Genomic DNA, 17,785 nt, shown 5'->3' with positions numbered 1-17,785 from the left:
TTGGGGCTGGGGCAGATACTGGATAAGGGCACTGCAGGAGGAGAGACGGAGGCCTCCAGAGCTCCCTTCCTGAGGCCTGCTGGGGGCACCTTCTCAGCCCTGAGCCCAACATGCACTGCAGTTCATGCTGCGAATTCCCTGGCAGAGTGCAGTGCCCATGGGGTGGGACTTGTGGTCTTGTGGTCTTGTGGGACTCTCTGGCTCTTGTGGTCAGAGTGGCAGGGGAGAAAAGGAAGGGGGAAAAGTCAAGAGAAAGGTTGTCAGCAGCAGGAGAAGCCTGGCATCACAGGTTTCCACACAGTTGGCCAGGTATCCTTTTAAAACATAGGATACATCATGTCATTTTTCTGCTTAAAACCTCTTTATCTCAGATGTGTTAGGGGCTGCCATCGATTCCTTCCCTTCCTGCAGGCATGGAGAGATGGTCTTTTCTTCCACCACCATGAACCTGGGCTAGCCCGAAACTGCTTTTGCAGAAGTGGTGCTGCGCTTTATGGAGACTGGCTGTTGCAGCGACTTGCCAGTTAGAGCCTTTGGTTGCCATGTGAGAAGACCAGGTGATTCTGCTGAAGAGAGAGGCCACATGGAGAAAGCCATGGTATCAGACATGTAACTGAAGAAGGTGCCCAGTGGAGCCCTCAGATGCCTCCAGCCTCAGCCTCTATATGGCTGCAGCCCCGTGAGAGAACCCAAGCAAGAACCACCCGGCTGAGCACAGTCAACCCACAGAACCATGAGAAAGAATACTAAATTCTTGTGTTAAGCCTCTACAGTTTGAGATGCTTTGTTATGCAGCATAGAGAACTGGCACATTAAGAGTAGGAGCCGAAGTTGGCATCTGGTCCCCCATTTCCTCTCTGACATCCCCTCGAGTCCCTCCCCCATTTGCTCTGCTCTCGCCACACTGGCTCCCTGCTACCCCTTGAGCCTATCCAGCAAGCTCCCACCTCAGGGCACTTGCACTGGCTGTGCCCTCCGCCTGGAACACCCTTCCCCTGGGTGGACATTCATGGTTCACTCCCTCACCCCTTCTGGTGTGTCAGTGAGGCTGTCCCTGATCACCCTCTATAAAGTTTGTACCCCTCCCCTTTAGCATGTTCTACCTCTTTCCTGCTTTATTTTTCATTGGCACTTACCATCATCTGCCATACTACATACATCACTGGCTTGTTGGTTTCTGTCCCCTCGCTCCAGAATGGCAGCTCCATGAGGGCAGAGATTTTTACCTGCCTTGTTTGCTGCTGTATCCCAGCCTCTAGAACACTCTCTGGTCCATAATAGACACTCAATAAGTACTTATTCAGGCCGGGCGCGGTGGCTCACGCCTGTAATCCTAGCTCTCTGGGAGGCCGAGACGGGCGGATTGCTCAAGGTCAGGAGTTCGAAACCAGCCTGAGCAAGAGCGAGACCTCGTCTCTACTATAAATAGAAAGAAATTAATTGGCCAACTAATACATATAGAAAAAATTAGCCGGGCATGGTGGCGCATGCCTGTAGTCCCAGCTACTCGGGAGGCTGAGGCAGGAGGATCGCTTGAGCCCAGGAGATTGAGGTTGCTGTGAGCTAGGCTGACGCCATGGCACTCACTCTAGCCTGGGCAACAAGTGAGACTCTGTCTCAAAAAAAAAAAAAAAAAGTACTTATTCAAAGGACGAAGGACCACACCTCTCTTTGGACCAGGGCCTGCTCAGCTACTCATTCAGCCACTTTGACCAAAGAAACTGGTGGGTGCAGAGACAGCTGATCGTGTCACAGGCACAGCTGCCCTGACTGCTGAGAACTGGTGATTGTCTTGAATTCACTCTGGGGGACAATGGGTTCAAATCAACAGTCATTCTTACATTGAACAAATCTTAAGCTGAGCCAGGCGCCATGATGGAGCTGGTGAGGAAGATGAATTTGGTGAAGTTTCTGCCACCAGGAGCTCATGCACTGAGGACAGGCCCTCTGCATCCCTCCCTTTATCCACTGGTGACCTTCAGTGCCCTCTGTAGAGCACCTACCGAGGCCAGAGACACATAGCAGTGAACAGAGCAAAACACCTGCCACAAGGAGCTGACACCTAGTGGGAGGAGACATGGTGCCCACCTCAAGGAGGTGGTCTAGGTCCAGGTCCAGTAGGAAAGATAATCCCAGTCTGACCCAGTGTAAAAAGCTGTAGACACTGTGAGAAAAGGTATGGGAATTCAGAACATGGCAAAATAGCCCTGGGGACCACCTGGAAGAAGGGGCATCTGAGCCAGGCTGGAAGGATGGTGGGATGTGGCCAGGCAGCACATCTCCCTGACAAATGCCCACAGCTTGCCCCCTCCCTTCCTTTAAACTTTTGCTATTACATCACCTGGTCACTGAGGCCTCCCTTCACCAGCCATTTGCAACTGGAACTGCCAGCTGCTTTCACCTTGTGACACAATCTAGGCTTTACTTGTGCATCATGTTTGGTCTGTTTCTCCGCTTGGAGGGAACAGGAAATGGCAGGTAAGAGTAGTACCTGGGTATGGGCAAAGCCCAGTGAGGTTCCCATTGGCAGGTGACATGGCATCGGGGGTCTACTGGGGATGATTTGAGCCTCGAGGAGCCCTGCCCCAGGAAGAAACACTGTCGCCAGGCTGTGCTGGGCGACCACACCCCCGAGAGGAGGAGTGGGCTGCACCAAAGCAGCGAAGTCTCCAGCAGGCTCTCAGCTTCCTCTGGCTGCTATCTGACTTGGCCCTGCCCTCTCTTGCACCTCTTCCCTCCTCCCGACATCGCACTGTCCCCCAGAGTCCTCATGCGAATGGCCTCTGAAGGGGAAGCTCTGACAGATGCGGGGAGAAAGGCCCAGGGTCTCGCGCTGGTTCTCTGCTCCTCTTCTACACCCTGTGGGATTCCGTTTCAGTAAAACGATATTATCCATCATATTAACTCAATATTAATGCGAATGTTGATCTCCTCTGAGGTTTTGTTTGTGTTCATTTATTCATTTGTTTGGGGTTTATAGTTATATACGAATTAAAAGCATAAGAGTATAATTCAAACCTTGGGGTTGTGGGACAATATGCTTCCTTTTGGGACAAGGGCATACATTACTTGAGTTCATGAAGCTCTGAGCCCACGCTGAGTTTCCTGCGGCTCTGACTCGTCGCTGGTCTCGGAGTCGAGACATGCATCCTCTCCCTGGGACCAGCCCTGTGCCCTTCGGCACCTTCCTCCCGTCCCCTACTCCCTGCAAGCCTCGGCTGCTTCCTCTGTGCGTGGAGACGAGTGAGGGGGAGGCAGAGCCCACAGATCTCCAGCTCTTCCTTGTCCCTAGCATATTAGGATTTGTCATAAGCCTCTTCAAAACCCCATAGCACAACAGTGGGGCAAAGTGAAACGTTCGCCCGTGGGAAAGAAAGCTCCCCTGCATGCCTGACCTCTGCCACCGGCAGGGAAAGCTGTCTCCCAGGCAGGGCCTTGATGGAACACACTGGAACACAGGCACGGGACCAACCAGGACACTGCTGTGAGTGAGCAGCTCATTAGGGCGCTGCTCCCCGGGACCTACTTGTCAACAGCCTAACGAGACTCGGCTTAAGCCAGTGACCTCCTGGTAGCTGTTACCACTCCCGGCAGATGTGCTCTATGGCTAGATGTGAAACCAGAGTGCGCTAACTTCTTCATCTTCTTCTTCTTCTTTAAGGAAAACAACTTTCCATTCCCCAAGGAGCACATTCCTTCATTGTGAAGTCTTCCCTACTCATCTCTCCCGTTCCCTCAGAAGAGAAAAGAAACAAAAAGGCCTTGGCTGCTTCCTCAGTGTAGGCTCCTTGAAGAAGGAAAAAAAAAAAAAAGGAAGAAAGAAAAAGAAAAAAGAAAAAACTATTTTTGTAGCTGTCTGAAAAAGTCCCAGCTGATGGCAGCAGCCAGAGAACATGAGGGGGCAGAACAGGGCTGACGCAATGCACATTTATTAGCGGTGAGGAAAATTAACAGGCCACAAGCTCAAGGGCAACTCCACTGACCCGGAAGCCCCAGGGACAGCTATAGACCTGGTGGTCTCCAGGCTGAGTCCTCGAGACGCCTCATCGGTTGCAATTCCAGATCAGCACAGCTGGAGGGAGGTTTGGAGATCATGTAGTGTCCAGAGGACAAATGCTCTTTATCACGCATGCCAAATCTAATTGATTGATAAAGGATGCCTGAAGCCCTGTGTTGAAAAAGATCCCAAGGCTGCACCTGGGTCCCTTGGGAATGAGTGCTGCAAGATCTGCCATGGATGAAAGAGGAGTGGCAGTATTCACCCTGCGTGTTTGTGGGGCTCCTGTTCTAATCCAACCCTCCCATTTTATTACTGGGAGAGACAGCCCCAAAGCCCATTGTGGGTAGGGCTTTTCCCAGACTTCTCAGGAATCTGACTACTGTTGGTAAGCGGCAGGTGGCCTGAATGTCTCTTGAGGACTAAAGATGTCAGATCCAAAGACTGTCTCCAAGAAACCCAAACATCTACTGGGTTTGGTTAATTTGGCCAATTGCCCGTTTCCTGGAAACAATTGGTAAAAATCAGTTGTCTCATGGAATTGACTCAGTTTGGCCAACGTAGGTGATATGGCAGGCCCAGGGAAGCCCCACGCCGGTGTCTTCCTAACACTAGTTGTCAGTTTGGTCAAAAAGAATCCATGGGGAAGGCTAACCAACTATTTGGGTTCAGGACAATAAAAGCCCCATGTGTCAATGGAGTAGTTCTAATCAGGCAGATCACTGCCCGTCCGATTTCTACCTGACAACTTGGGTCCAGCTGGTCTAACCACCCCAACCAGGACTCGCCTCCCTCACCCCGTCTCCTCCTGCCCTCCCAGCCTGGCTCATTCTTCTGTGCTCTCTTGGGCCTGGGACAGACCCAGCTCCCTCTGGCAGAGGATCCTTCTGCAGTGGGCTGGGGCGAGCCTGCCCCAGTGCCCCCAACAGCCTCAGGTCAATCCGCCACCCTAGATGCTCTCCATCCATCTGCAACAGCCCAAAGGCCATCCAGGCCCCTCTTCATTTTGAACTGAGGAAACTGAGTCCCGAGCAGGGAAAGGGCTCGCTTGATCTCACACAGGAGGCAGTGGCAGCTCGGCAATCCTGACTCCAGCCCCAGGGGTTGTGCTGTTGCCCAGGGCAGGTCCATTCTCTCCGATTCCCTCGGCTCTGTGCAGTACTCAGGGTGACAAGGGTGACTTCTGAGGACCCCCAGGAGTGGGAGTCCAGCAGGAAGGTCTGGAGTGGCAAAGAACCTGGCATGTTCAGGGGACGTGCTAGGGAGTGCAAGAGGGACGGGGGTCCCTGGTAAAGGGGACTAGGCTGTGGGAGAGGCCTGACTAGGCATGAAACCTGGCAGGACTGTCAAGGGAACAGTGAAACAAGGCAGGTTACCTCTCTGGTCTCCAAGCACTCGTCACACTGCCCCCCTGAAGCCTGCCTGCTATCTTAGGTCCGAGACATTCCCCACCTTGAACTCAACAATTCTCTTTGGTGGGGGTGGTGGGGAAACAGGCCCTTACCTGAGGGCTAAGTGAAAAGTGGTGGTGGAGAGAGCCCAGGCCTTGAATTGGGACAGCCTTGAGTTGAACCCTGGCTGACCACCTACATGCTGGGTGTTTGGCTGAGTTACCTAATCTCTCTGGGCCTCAGTTTCCTCGTTTGCAAAGTCAGGATAGAAGGATTAATAACCTTCATGGGTGATCGTGAGGATTAAAGGAGATCACCGAGGTAAAGGGCTTAGCGCAGGGCCAAGTATATGGCAGCTTCTAACAGTATCTCAGACCCTACCACACCTCCTCCAGGAAGCCCTTCCTGAACACCCTCAGCCCATTCATGCACCCTGCCCTGGGGAACCTCCAGGCTCCCCTGCCCATGTTCTATACTGAAGCCTTGTTTCTTCAAAGAACTCAGGAGTCACTGGGGGCTGGGGTGGCTCACAGCTTTGGCTGAGGACACAGTGGGTGCTGAATGAAGTGGCTGCACAAGATCCTGGCACCCTCCCCTCCCTTATCCCCCCAGTTTCCCTGATTTTCCAACTCCCTGTCTAGTTTGTTCCTAATGCTTCTGTCTCCACGTCTCCTGGGCTCTGTTTGCATGAGGAAAAAAAGTCTACACACACACACACACACACACACACACACACACACACACAGCCCCAGAAAGCATCCAGTTGCTCCCGGGCGGGCTGCCAGCGATTGAGTGACCTGCAGCTTCCTCCCCAAATCACATTCCACTGGCACGGATCTTGCCCCGCCTGACGCCAGCCTCCGAACTCGCCCCCAGAGCAAACATTTCCAGTTGGCAGCTCGGCCTTGTTTTTCTGAGGCCCTGATTCAGGCTCCCTTGTAGAAAACAGAAAACAAAATGCATGGGACCAAAAATGAAATGAAATAAATTTTTAGAGGAGGGGGGTGAGGAAGAAAGCATTTTCTCCAAGGCACATGGAAAAATAGAAGCTTTTGGGTGTGCAAAGAGCTTTTAAGACTCAAACACACATGCTCAGAACCCCTCCTCGCCCGCTGGCCGCGAGGCTGTGATCAATTCATTCAGGCTGCCGCCTCCTGCTGAAAGACTGACTCTGTTCTCATTCACAGCTGCGCCAGGAAGACCAGGGAGCAGGGTCGGGGGCGGCTACGGATCTGAAAGGAGAGGGTGGTCGGGGTTACAGGACCGATGTTTGTTCCAAAGGGGAAATTAGAGGAAGAAAAATAAACATGGCCAGCCGGATTTGAACCCCAGTGCGCGAGGCGTCCGGGCGATGGACAGGGTGTGTGTGTGCGTGTGCTGGCGTGTGCACATGCCTGTGGGCGCCACTGTGTTTGCCTTCTCAAAATAAGAGCTGCTCAGTGGAAAGATGTCATAACCCAGGCTCCGGCGGCAGGGGGACGAGCCAGCCAGGGAGGGCCAGGGCTGGCGCCCAGGCCTGCCCAGGGGTCAGGCACAGGCCAGGTGTCAGAACAGGGGAGCGCAGCCACAGCCGTCAGTCAAGGTCAGCCCCAGCCAGGCGCTTGTCCCTGGGGAAGAGGGGGGCGGAGGACAGTTACTGAGGAAGGATGGGCTCTGGCCTGGAGTACGGGTGCTCATCTCAGCAGGGGAGGGTCATGGGGCGGGGAGGCAGGGCCAGGAAAGGTCGGTGGGGGAGGCAGGGGCTAGGTGAGGTGGTAGGGTGGGGATGGGCACAGCAAGGTGGTTAGCGGACTCCAGAGTGAGGGCAGGTGGCCACAAATCCAGCAGAGCCACAGAGCTGATCTGTGGGGCTGCAAAGAACCTCCTGCCCAGGAACAAGGGTGCTGGCAGGTAGCACTGGGTGGATGAGGAGAGAGAAGGATCCCAGGACCAAGGGCACGCAGGGCCTGAGCTGAGACACAGGGTCCCAGGCCCAGCAGAGTCCCACAAGGGTTGTCAAGCAGCAAGGGCCAAGAGCGAGTGGGCAGTCACACAAGACGATGGGCAGGTCAGGACAGCTCGGGAGGCCACGAGAGAGGGCAAGAGCAGGCAGCACAGGGCTCACACTGGGCGCCACATGGCTGGGTCCCTTCTCCACAGTGCCAGCTTCCCCTGCAAGGAAAAGGCTGGCACCTTAAAGGTACCTGGTAGAGGTCCCCAGGTGAGGGCCCGATGGAGCCTGCAGTGTCGACAGGTGCTCAGCTGCGATAGTCAAGGGCTCTGGAGCAGGAAGTCACACAGGCCAAGAGGGAACATCTGTGTTCCCCAGAGAGTGGTGGCAAAAACACCTGTGTCCAAATCAGCTGTGTTAAGTAATAAATGTACCTCTCTGGCATTCTTTCTACCTGTTGGATCAGACTCCAACTGATTGGGCCAATAAAGAGCTGAACTGCAGATAGCCAGCCCAGGGGAGCCTGTTGCACGTTCACGTTGACGAACCCCTGCCCCAGACGTTGCCAAGTCCTGTGACCCTCCCTGCTCCTCTTCTCTTGCTGCACCCCTATCTCCCTAGGAACCACAGGATTCTCTACGTTTCATCTGTCACGATCTTCAAGGAAAGTAGTTAACAAACCTTTCCCAGGGGTATTTTGACTTTGGTTCAGGACATTTGTAAACCCAAACAAATGAATCTCTTATGGTGGAAATTCAGGCCTGGAGAAAGCCAGAGGGAGAATTTTAAGGAGTACACAGAGAGTTTTCCAACCATCTCTCAAATCCACTCTATCATTGGGAGACCCCAAAGACACCTTTAAATCAATTCTTTCACTTTATTTACCAGTTCTCAGAATGTCACTTGGTTCTCTAGGCATCCTCCAAACATCTTTTTTTAATAATCATTTTTAACTCATGGATTTTTATAATATTTGATGTGTTTCAATTCATTGCAGGGTATTTGCTTGTCTGTTTTGTTTTTGATGCACAAATAATCCCATTTCGTGCAGTGGGAGCTTCTTTGAGTTGGCACCTGAGTCCTTTTGCCGTGTCCCCAGTGGCGTTTGATAGCTTGCTCTCTGGTACAAGATGTCCTGGGTTCGTCTCCAGACCTGGAAACAGGCAATCCTTCAAGAAGCCTTTGTTCCCTTATGTGAGAAAAGATATTTAGAGACCACAATTTGGGCACTATATGTGCTCATTCAAAGACACCTTATTTTCTTTCAGTTTCTCAGTCTGCTCTGAGCGCTGGAGTCTGGGCCCAAGGGCATCTGAAGGGTACCGTACCCTGCCGCATTAAGTATGTTTCTCCTGGATGCCAAGCAGTCTCTCCTTGGAGGTGAGCTCTGCCCACCTGAAGCAGCCTTCTCACTTTTTCTCCCCTCCTCAAAGATTAACCTCACTGAAGCTCTTACTCAAGGGGGTGGAGGGGCATGAGCAATATATGTAGCCTTAACTCTTGTACCCCCATAATACACTAAAATTAAAAAAAAGATTAACCCCAGTCCCCAGGGCTGGCCCATCAGCCCCAGAGCCCTCCTCTCCAGCTCTTGGGTATATATACTCTGACTCGAGGAGCACCAATGCTAAGATTAGTCCTCGAGGGAGTTGCTTACCTCTCTGTGCCATGGTCTCTTCATCTGCAAAGTGAGCTTCAAAGTATTTTAAATGAGATAATTCAGGCAAAGTTCTTGGCACAGTGCTTGGCAAACAATAAGCCCTAGAGAACCATATACTATGTATTGGTACCTGCCGGGGAAACCTACAAATTCTTCATGTGTACAAATGGAATTTCTGGCAGTCTCCCCTGATATTCCCAAGGGAGGAAGGCCTATAGACCCTTCCCCTCTCCTTGCATTAAAACAGAGACACAAAGGTAATTTGTGCTGGCATTAGGACTTTGGAGGGAGGGAGTCCTCAGTTGGGAAAGGAGCATTCAAAGGAAGTAAGAAGCCTAAGGAGCCATGTCTTAAGTTGCAAGAGATATGTGAATGTGTGCAGAGGTGGTGGGCATTGCAAGACATGTGTGGGCAGTAAGAGTGAGAGCGGTCATGGGTGAGTACAAACCAGGATCACAGTATGGCAGGGGCTTGTGGAATCTTGGCCTGTAGAATCTGAGGCAGCTCTAGGGACCAACTCGCCTCTCCGCAGTAATCAATAAGGCTGGTCACAAATATTCCTGTTTCTCCTTCTTCCATGCACATAGTAGCATCGCACAACTCTTCCACCTTTAAAATTAAGCATGATCGTGAGGCTTGCTTTAGCCAATAAATTGTAAGCAAAAGAGGTGTGTGTCCCCTGTAGACAGAAGTCTTAAGAGCCAACGTGCAATTGGCTGAATTTCCTTCCCCTGACTCTGCAATCATGGAAGCACCTGTCAAGCTGGAGCCTCTGTCGGCCTGAGTTCTCACGTGACCACAGTGCACAGAGCCTTCCCTGGTGACCTGTGATGAGCAGGTCGTGTGTGGTCAAGAAAAAACTCCTGTTGGGCTAAGCCACTGGGATTTGTGGTTGTTCCCATGGCAGAGCCTAATTGCTCTCCATCTCTTTCTCAGGGCTCGCTCCCTCTCCCAAGGAGTTTGCTTCTTTCTGTCAATCAACTCTGTCCTCTTCTCGTTACCAAGTTCATTCTCCCCCTGGACTCTAGGATAGCTCTTCTTTTCTTATAGTTTCACTTGCCCCTCACTTGTGCTTGCTTGACATTCTACTATAGCCCTATCTCTGCTTTGTGGCTCTGCCTGTAACTGCTTCATTCTTCAAGATCTCTTAGTTCAGAGAGACAAAGAAAGACTCCAGCTGCCCCAGCACATCTCTTCATAGCAAGTCGCACATCAGTCTTTGCCCAGCCTCTAAAGTGGCTGTCTGGGCTAGATACCAACCCTCGGCCCAAATGGCCATGGAGGAAGGGGACAAGTAAGGGGATACTATTATAACACAAAACGTGGCACCTGCCGAGGGTGTGGGTGGGGCATGGCCACCTGGAAGGGGGTATCGGCAGGCAGGAGAGAGGGAAGGATGTTTGCGGATAAGCATTAAATCATGCTAACCTTCCACCTACCAGATACTAACCATCTGGCTGAAACAAACACTTTGACAGAACATCTGGATATGCACTCTGCACAGTGTGAAGCAGCTGGATCCCTGGCAGCATCTGTGTGAGTAACTGATGTGGGGTCTCCTCTGTGTGTTCAACATCGTGGTTGTGCTTTCCTTTGCCTGTAACAGAAAACCAGGCTCAAACTGGTTTACATTTTAAAGGGGAAATTCTTAGCTCACTGAGCGGAGAAGTCCAGAGATGAGGCTGGCTTCAGGGAGGTGTTAATCTAGCAGCTGAACCACATCACCAAGGACCCAGTTTCTTTGTTTCCTGCTGTCACCTTTATCCCCAAACCAGCTCCCCTTGGAGGTCTTGAGAAGGCTGCCAGAAGTCTCATGGTTACACTCACATCAGAGAGGTGGCATCGTATTTGTCATGGCATTCCCAGCAAAAAGCTTGATATCCACTCTGACTGAACAAGGGCTGGGGTACATGCCACCACTGATCCAATCGCTGTGACCCAAGAGTAACGGAATGTGTGAGTGGCTTACTCACATGGTCCACCTTGGAACCAGAGTTGGAGCCAGCTTCTTCAAACTGCATGGATCCCCAAGTATAAGCCAGAGAATGCTGGAAAGAAGGAAAGGGAGGAGCATACACGTATATCTACTGCTGGACACTGGGGTGACAAAAGTGAGGAGTCCAGTGCACAAAATTTAAGAAGATGTTCCTCTCAGAGTCATCTGTGGACCCTCACTTTCATACCCTTGAGAGCAAGCGTCCTTAAATTTTGTACCCTAGACATATCATTTGCCTCACCCTAGAGCTAGTTCTGACTGCACAAAAAATTACCCCAAAACTTGGGGTCTTCAAACAATATGCATTCATTATCTCACGGTTTCTGTGAGTCAGGAATTTGAGAGTAGTTTAGCTGGGGCTCTGAATTAGGGTCTCTCATGAAGTTATAGTCAAGATGTCAGGCGGGGCTGCAGTCATCTGAAGGCTTGACTGGGGCTGGAAGCCCCACTTTCGGAACGGGTCCCTCACATGGCTCTTGCCAGAAGGCCTTAGCTCCTCCCCACGAGGTATCCTCACAGGGCTGCTGGAGCTTCCTGTGGCATGCTGCTAACCTCCCCCAGAGCAAGTGATCCAAGAGAGAGCAAGGTGATTGTGACCCTGCCTTTGAGGACATAGTCTCAAAGTTCACCCACCATCATTCTGCTACTTTCTATTCATCAGAAACAAGTCATTAGGTCCAGCCCATTCTCAAGAGGGGAGGAATTAGCTGCCACCTTTTGTAGAAAGAAGTGAGAGAATTTGCAGAGATATTTAAAGGCACCACATGGGGCAGTGACAAGATGACTGGTCACTAAAGATCCCCTGAATTATGACTTCCTTACTTCCCATTATCTAAGCCTGAGATGACACATACGCTTTATCTCGTGTGCCAACTTTGATTGGTAACAATTGTCTGAGAGAGAAAGTCATGACTGATTATTAATGTTTGCCCTTGGCCAGACCAACAGCCGTTGCTCCCTATTTCTTTGACAACAGAATTTGTCTTTGTTCAGGATCCAGCCACAGTGTGCTCAGAGAAGGTGGGTCCCAGATGATGGATTATGATTAGCCTAGATTCTCCCTCCCCTAGGAAAGAGTAATTTCATTTTCTCTTGCTGGCGACTGGTTTAAGGATAGAGATGTGACCCAGTCTGGCCAAGATAAGGAGAATTCTGGTGGAGAGGTTCTGGGAAAGGTTTTCCTCCCAGATAAAATGACACTTCCTTTGAAATCGATTTTAGGAGGACATGATGCTTGGAGGTTTGGCTGCCACCTTACAACCAAAAGGAAAAGAGACTTTCTGGGAGCTGGAACCAGAGCCCAGACATCATGGAGCTATTGAATTATCTGATCCTGGAACTGCCTTCCTCTGGGCTTCTTATTTTGAGCAATAATAAATGCTCTTGTTAAACATTGTAGCTGGCCTTTCTGTTACGTGGCCCAGTGGGACCTGACTGATATGTGAGATGGCCCACATGTTTTATGTTCCCTCCCGTACTTTGAAGAAAACCAAAGAAGTTCCTTTCTTGCATCCTAAAGGAATATGACTCAATATGACTTATCACATCCTTCTTCATGGCCACCAGGCTCTCTCTGCAGCCTCTTCTTGGCTAAGCAGGTTAGTAAAACCCTGCACTCTGGCTTCTTTCCTTTTGTTAGATGCAGATCTCTTCCTGGAGACCCTCACCAAGGACTCCATATCCCACTTCAGGTCTGGGACACAGTAGCAGGTTCATTGATCTCTAGGGAAAAGGAAGAGCTCTTAGTCTCCAAGGAACTTGTCCATGGCAGACCCTTAGACCCCATCACCCTGAGGTGGGGCCCAGGTGTGCTGGGAGGTCAGGTCCAGCAAAGGTGCGAGCTGCTCCAGAGGGTCTCCCCTTCTTTCCTTCCTGTTCCCTCTCCTCCTCCTTCTAAGAGCTTCTCCTCCTATTCTCGGCTGCCCCAATATTCGTTGTCTCCTTTCTCATTGAGATTTTTATTCTGGACACCTGGATGCTCAGAGCAAAGACTACATTTCCCAGCCTCCCTTGCAGCTAGCTGTAGCTATGGGAAGTATATGCTGGCCAGAGAGGCAAGGGAAGCAGTGTGTCAGCTCCCACTAGGGTCCCTAAAGTGGGGTGGGAGTGCCCTCCTTCCACCTTGCTGTTTGAAATAAGCTATTATGTTTGAAGGGTAGGCATTTAGGTCATGAGGATAAGGGTGACGCCCTAGAAATGCTGGAAAGAGAAGGGGCCTGGGTTCCCACACCAGCTGTGGGCCTCCTACCTGTGACTGTTACGTAAGTGAAACTCCCATCTTGTTGGAGCCTCTGCTATTTTGGGGTCTGTGTTACCTGTAGCCCAGCCCTTTCTCCCACCTTTCTTTCTCCTTCTCCCCCCTCTTGAGTTGTTCTCTTCTTTCTCCCTCTTCTCCTTCCCCTTACCCCTTTTCTTCCCAATCTTCAAATCCTCTCACCTTCCCCTTCCCTCTTCTCTCCAACCTGCTGGCCCCTTCCAAGGTGGCAGGTGATGGGAGCAGACAGCCAAGGGCACAGGTAGCTTCCCTGCTCCTCAGTCCCTGTGAGCATGTCCCTGTCCTCCCAAGGGCGCTGACCTGCTGGGGATTTGTTCCCACCCAGAGAACACCTGTGTCCAGCTCAGTGTTCTGAGGGTGGCCTGCTCCCGAGGAGGGAACAGAGAGCCAGCTGGGGTGCCAGCCTCAGGCAGCCTGACGCCCAGTGTCCACCACCCATCTCATGATTCTGCAGTGACCGCTGTGATGCCTGGACGCTTGCCTGGGTGGATCCCATCTGGCTGTGCCCTCTGCCTTCCCCAGAAGGGGATGCTCTTAGATGCCAGCAAAGCCAAAGCCAGCCTAAGCTGGGAACTGGCCACATCTCACTTTTATTCTTCAGCCCCGGATCCAAACTTTGCCCAGGGGGCTGGTGGTGGCAGGAGAAGAGGGGCTGACGAGGGTTATCTCACCAGGGAGACTGTGAAAACCCTGTGGAGGCCCCTGTGACTTCCCTCCCAGCCCTGCCCTCTGAGCCCGGTGCCAGCCTTCTGTCCCTGCTCGGCCCTCTCAGGCAACAGATGGTGCCGGGAAGACAAGTCCTGGGACAGGGCCCAGGTTCCGATGTCAGCTGTGGCTGGGCGCTCCCCTTTCATCCTCCGGCATGCGGCTGGGGTAGCCCCAGCTCTTCACCTGGCTAAGATGGGCTCAGGGGCTGGGAGGGCTGAGCTGCAAGAGGCCACATGCAGGCTTTAGCAGCCCCTTGGGGGCAGAGGCCTGGCTGGGAACGGAGAGATGGCCGAGGTCCCGGGGTGGGTAGGACAGCCCAGCACAGCCACCCTGGGCCCCACTTGCAGCCAGTGAGGTGAGTGCAGGACCTCCGCCAGGCTCAAGTCCCAGGGAACGAATGAAGGGCATTTGCCTCCAGACTGCTCTGGAGAAGCTGTGCCCCGCCCCTAGAAGGCTCGTCCCTGGGCCACCCCTTGGTTCCAGACCCCCACTCAGGGCCAGCCCTTGACAAGAAGCCAGGCTGGGAACAGCTTCACCAGATCGCTTACTGCCTGGGCAGTGTCGTGGCCGTGTGATCTCACATCAGATTCTCGAAACACTTTCCATCTGGAGTCAACATCATCCATCCCTGCAGCTGCTCCGAGGCCGTGTGCCCCATCGCCAGCCAGGGGGTGGGATCGAGTGTCCGTCCTTCTGGAAGCCAAGCTTAGGGCAGGCTTAGGAAGAACAAAGTCACAGGCTACTTTTTTTCAAAGAACGAACTCAAAGGGAGCTACTGGGGGGACAGGGGAGCACCGTGGGGAGGAAGCTCAGAAGCTCTGAGACCCGAGGGAGCCCAGGGCTGAGCCAGGACCGCTGGGAAGGGTGTCAAGGGGGAAGCCAGAGACTAAGAGAGAGAGAGAGAAATGAACACAGATAGGTGTCTTCTCTCTCTCCCTCTCTCTCTCTCTCTCTCTCTCTCACACACACACACACACACACACACACACACACGCATGCACACACACATGCATGCACACACACACACACACACACACCTTCGTACCCCATACCACCCTCTATGTGCTGTGCACTTCCAAATCCCTGCGCTTTGCTCTGCCCTCTGTCTACCTGGATAATTCCTTTCAACCTTCAGAGGGCAGCTCAAATGTCACCTCCTCAGTGAAACACGCCTCAATGGCCCCACCCTCTGCCCTGCCCCCACTGCAGATTCATCAGCCCTACTGGGGCTCCAGCTGCCTGTCACCCACTGAGCTCACACGCTGTGCCAGCAGATGGCCTCACAGCCCCCGCATCCATCAAGTCCTCGACCAGGAGGGCCCTCACTGGGCAGAGCTCAGGCCTGACTTGGTTCTCCATAGACATGTGGTCACCAGGGCTGCCCTTGGGGCTCACACACAGGCACAAGGACACACTGGTGACTTGTTTGCCTCATGCTGAGCACATGGTTTTGTTTTTTTTTTTTTTTTTTTTTTTTTTTTTTTTTTTTTGAGACAGAGTCTCGCTTTGTTGCCCGGGCTAGAGTGAGTGCCGTGGCGTCAGCCTAGCTCACAGCAACCTCAAACTCCTGGGCTCGAGTGATCCTTCTGCCTCAGCCTCCCAGGTAGCTGGGACTACAGGCATGTGCCACCATGCCCGGCTAATTTTTTATATATATATATCAGTTGGCCAATTAATTTCTTTCTATTTATAGTAGAGACGGGGTCTCGCTCAGGCTGGTTTTGAACTCCTGACCTTGAGCAATCCGCCCGCCTCGGCCTCCCAAGAGCTAGGATTACAGGCGTGAGCCACAGCGCCCGGCCTGAGCACATGGTTGAGGCTCAAACAGCTACTGATTGAACATACTTACATAGGCCTTTATCACAGACCCACACTCTTCCCTCCCAACAGCAAAGTTCTCTCCCCTCTCTCTCTCTTCAATGTCTTGGAGTGATTATATTTGGGGACGGGTAGCCTTCAGTATGGGAGGAAAGATGCAAACAAACAAAAAAAAGCAATCTGGTTTAGCAGAAACAAATGAAACCAAAGCTGTCCGGATGTTTCCCTGACCCAGGAAGCCAAATGAGGAAGAGAGAGACCCAGGACCAAGAGCCAGGGAGCCGGGAGGGCCTGTCTGCGCCACCCCAGGCCGTGGTGGCAGGCAAGGCACTTAACCAGTCCGAGCCTCAATTTCCTGCTTGCCCCAATGTGAATATCTATGGTGATAATATTCACAGAGTGGTTGTAAGAAACAAATGAGATGACAGGTGATGAAGTGCTTGGCAAGAAAATGCAGCCACCAATGGAATGGTTTCATGCAACCATCTCTCACTTCTCTCATTTCCAGTTCTAGAAAACTGGTGTCAGTTACAAAGGCCTTGAGGAACTCCATGAAATCGTCAACCATTAGAGTGAGAATTCATGAATGTTCTGGAGACAACAATATCAAAGTAGGGAAACCGGTCCATGTTGATGAGATTATATTTTAGAAAGATCTCTAATTCCCAACGTTTAAGATTTCAAATTTATCCAGAGTGGCCCTTATTTAACAGGAATGTTTCAATTAACTGGGACCCAGGCTCTGAACATTCCAGACGACCAGAAAGGATTCTCTCTGGGAAACGCAGGGCCAACTCGCAACAAGCATGACTTCACCGGGGCTCCCCACTACTGCATGACATGAAGCCAACGACAAATATCACATATCTTCAGGGGGGACCAATTTTACTCTGAAGTTTTTCTTTTCTTTTCTTTTCTTTTTTTTTTTGAGGATGAACATTACCAACAAGAATCCCCTTCATTCTAAGATCTGCATTTTTTTCATATTTGAACACTTCTAAAATCTGAATGCATTGATGTGTTTGTTTAATGTGGCCATGCTTCTTGTTCCTCAAAAAAAAAAAAAAAAATTAAATAGCCTTAAATCCATGGTGCTTCTTACAGTTTTGACCCCACCTTAGAACAGAAAATAAACCAGCCGTGTAACTCACTTTAAATGGAACTGCAAATCACTAAAAACATTGCTTCGATGCTAAAATTTGCCAGGACGCACTAAAAAGTAGAGGGTGAAATGCATGTGAACTTTCAAGAAAAAGAGTGAGAGATCAAAAAAATGTTTTGGTTGTGGGGCGGGTGGTCACTGCATACTGAGCCCCAGGCCTGGGTCCCTCCTCTGTCCCTCATGCTTGGTGCTGCAGGGAACAAGTCTGAGGATGGCTGCCTAACACTGCCACCTGGGATTATCCTGCCCAGAGGGAAATTCCCCGGGAATAAAATTAAGAGTCGGAGGGGCAAGGGTGTCCCCTGCAGAACAGGAGCCTCATGGCCGCTCGGTGGCACACCTGTGTCTACAATGCCTGTGGGGTGGGCACAACCGAAGGCTGCTGGGCTGCAGGGGGCAAACAGAGCTGCAGCAGGCCCCCCGATTCCCCACCCAACCCCACTCCCTTCTGGGCTGATCTTGGAGGAGGGCGGCGCTCCAGGGACCACACAGGTTGTCAGCCATGAATGAGCCCAGCGGATCAAGGGGTTACCTCACCCAACCAGGCCCATTTCACACCTTTAGTGGGGAGGGGAGGTATGTGGCTGGAGGAAGACCCAGAATCCCACTGGAATGATCCTGGCTGGGACTATCCTGGAGCCTGAGTCCATGTCCTTGGAGAAGGAAGCCGCTAGGCCGGCCCAAGTCCTCCTGGGCCCAGCCCAGAGGGGGTAGGCAAGGCTGGCTGTCTTCCCCACTGGCTTTGCCAGGTCCTGGAGCGCACTAACCTTGACAATGGACCTCAGAACAACCTCCTAACCCCAACGCCACCTCCACCATCTCTCACCAGCTTCCTGAGCCCAGGTCAG

At 51.9% G+C, this 17,785-nt stretch overlaps 1 pseudogene; it reads left to right on the top strand.

Moving 5' to 3' along the window:
• Positions 1 to 1,872: 1,872 nt before the first annotated feature.
• LOC142869934 (putative G-protein coupled receptor 160) overlaps positions 1,873 to 17,785 on the top strand; it is a 48,342-nt pseudogene continuing 32,429 nt past the window's right edge.

This window comes from Microcebus murinus, chromosome 3 (genome assembly GCF_040939455.1).
Source record: "Microcebus murinus isolate Inina chromosome 3, M.murinus_Inina_mat1.0, whole genome shotgun sequence".
In the NCBI taxonomy this organism is placed as follows: domain Eukaryota; kingdom Metazoa; phylum Chordata; class Mammalia; order Primates; family Cheirogaleidae; genus Microcebus; species Microcebus murinus.
The sequence above is the reverse complement of the archived record's forward strand: the minus strand, read 5'-3'. Positions and strand labels throughout refer to the sequence as shown.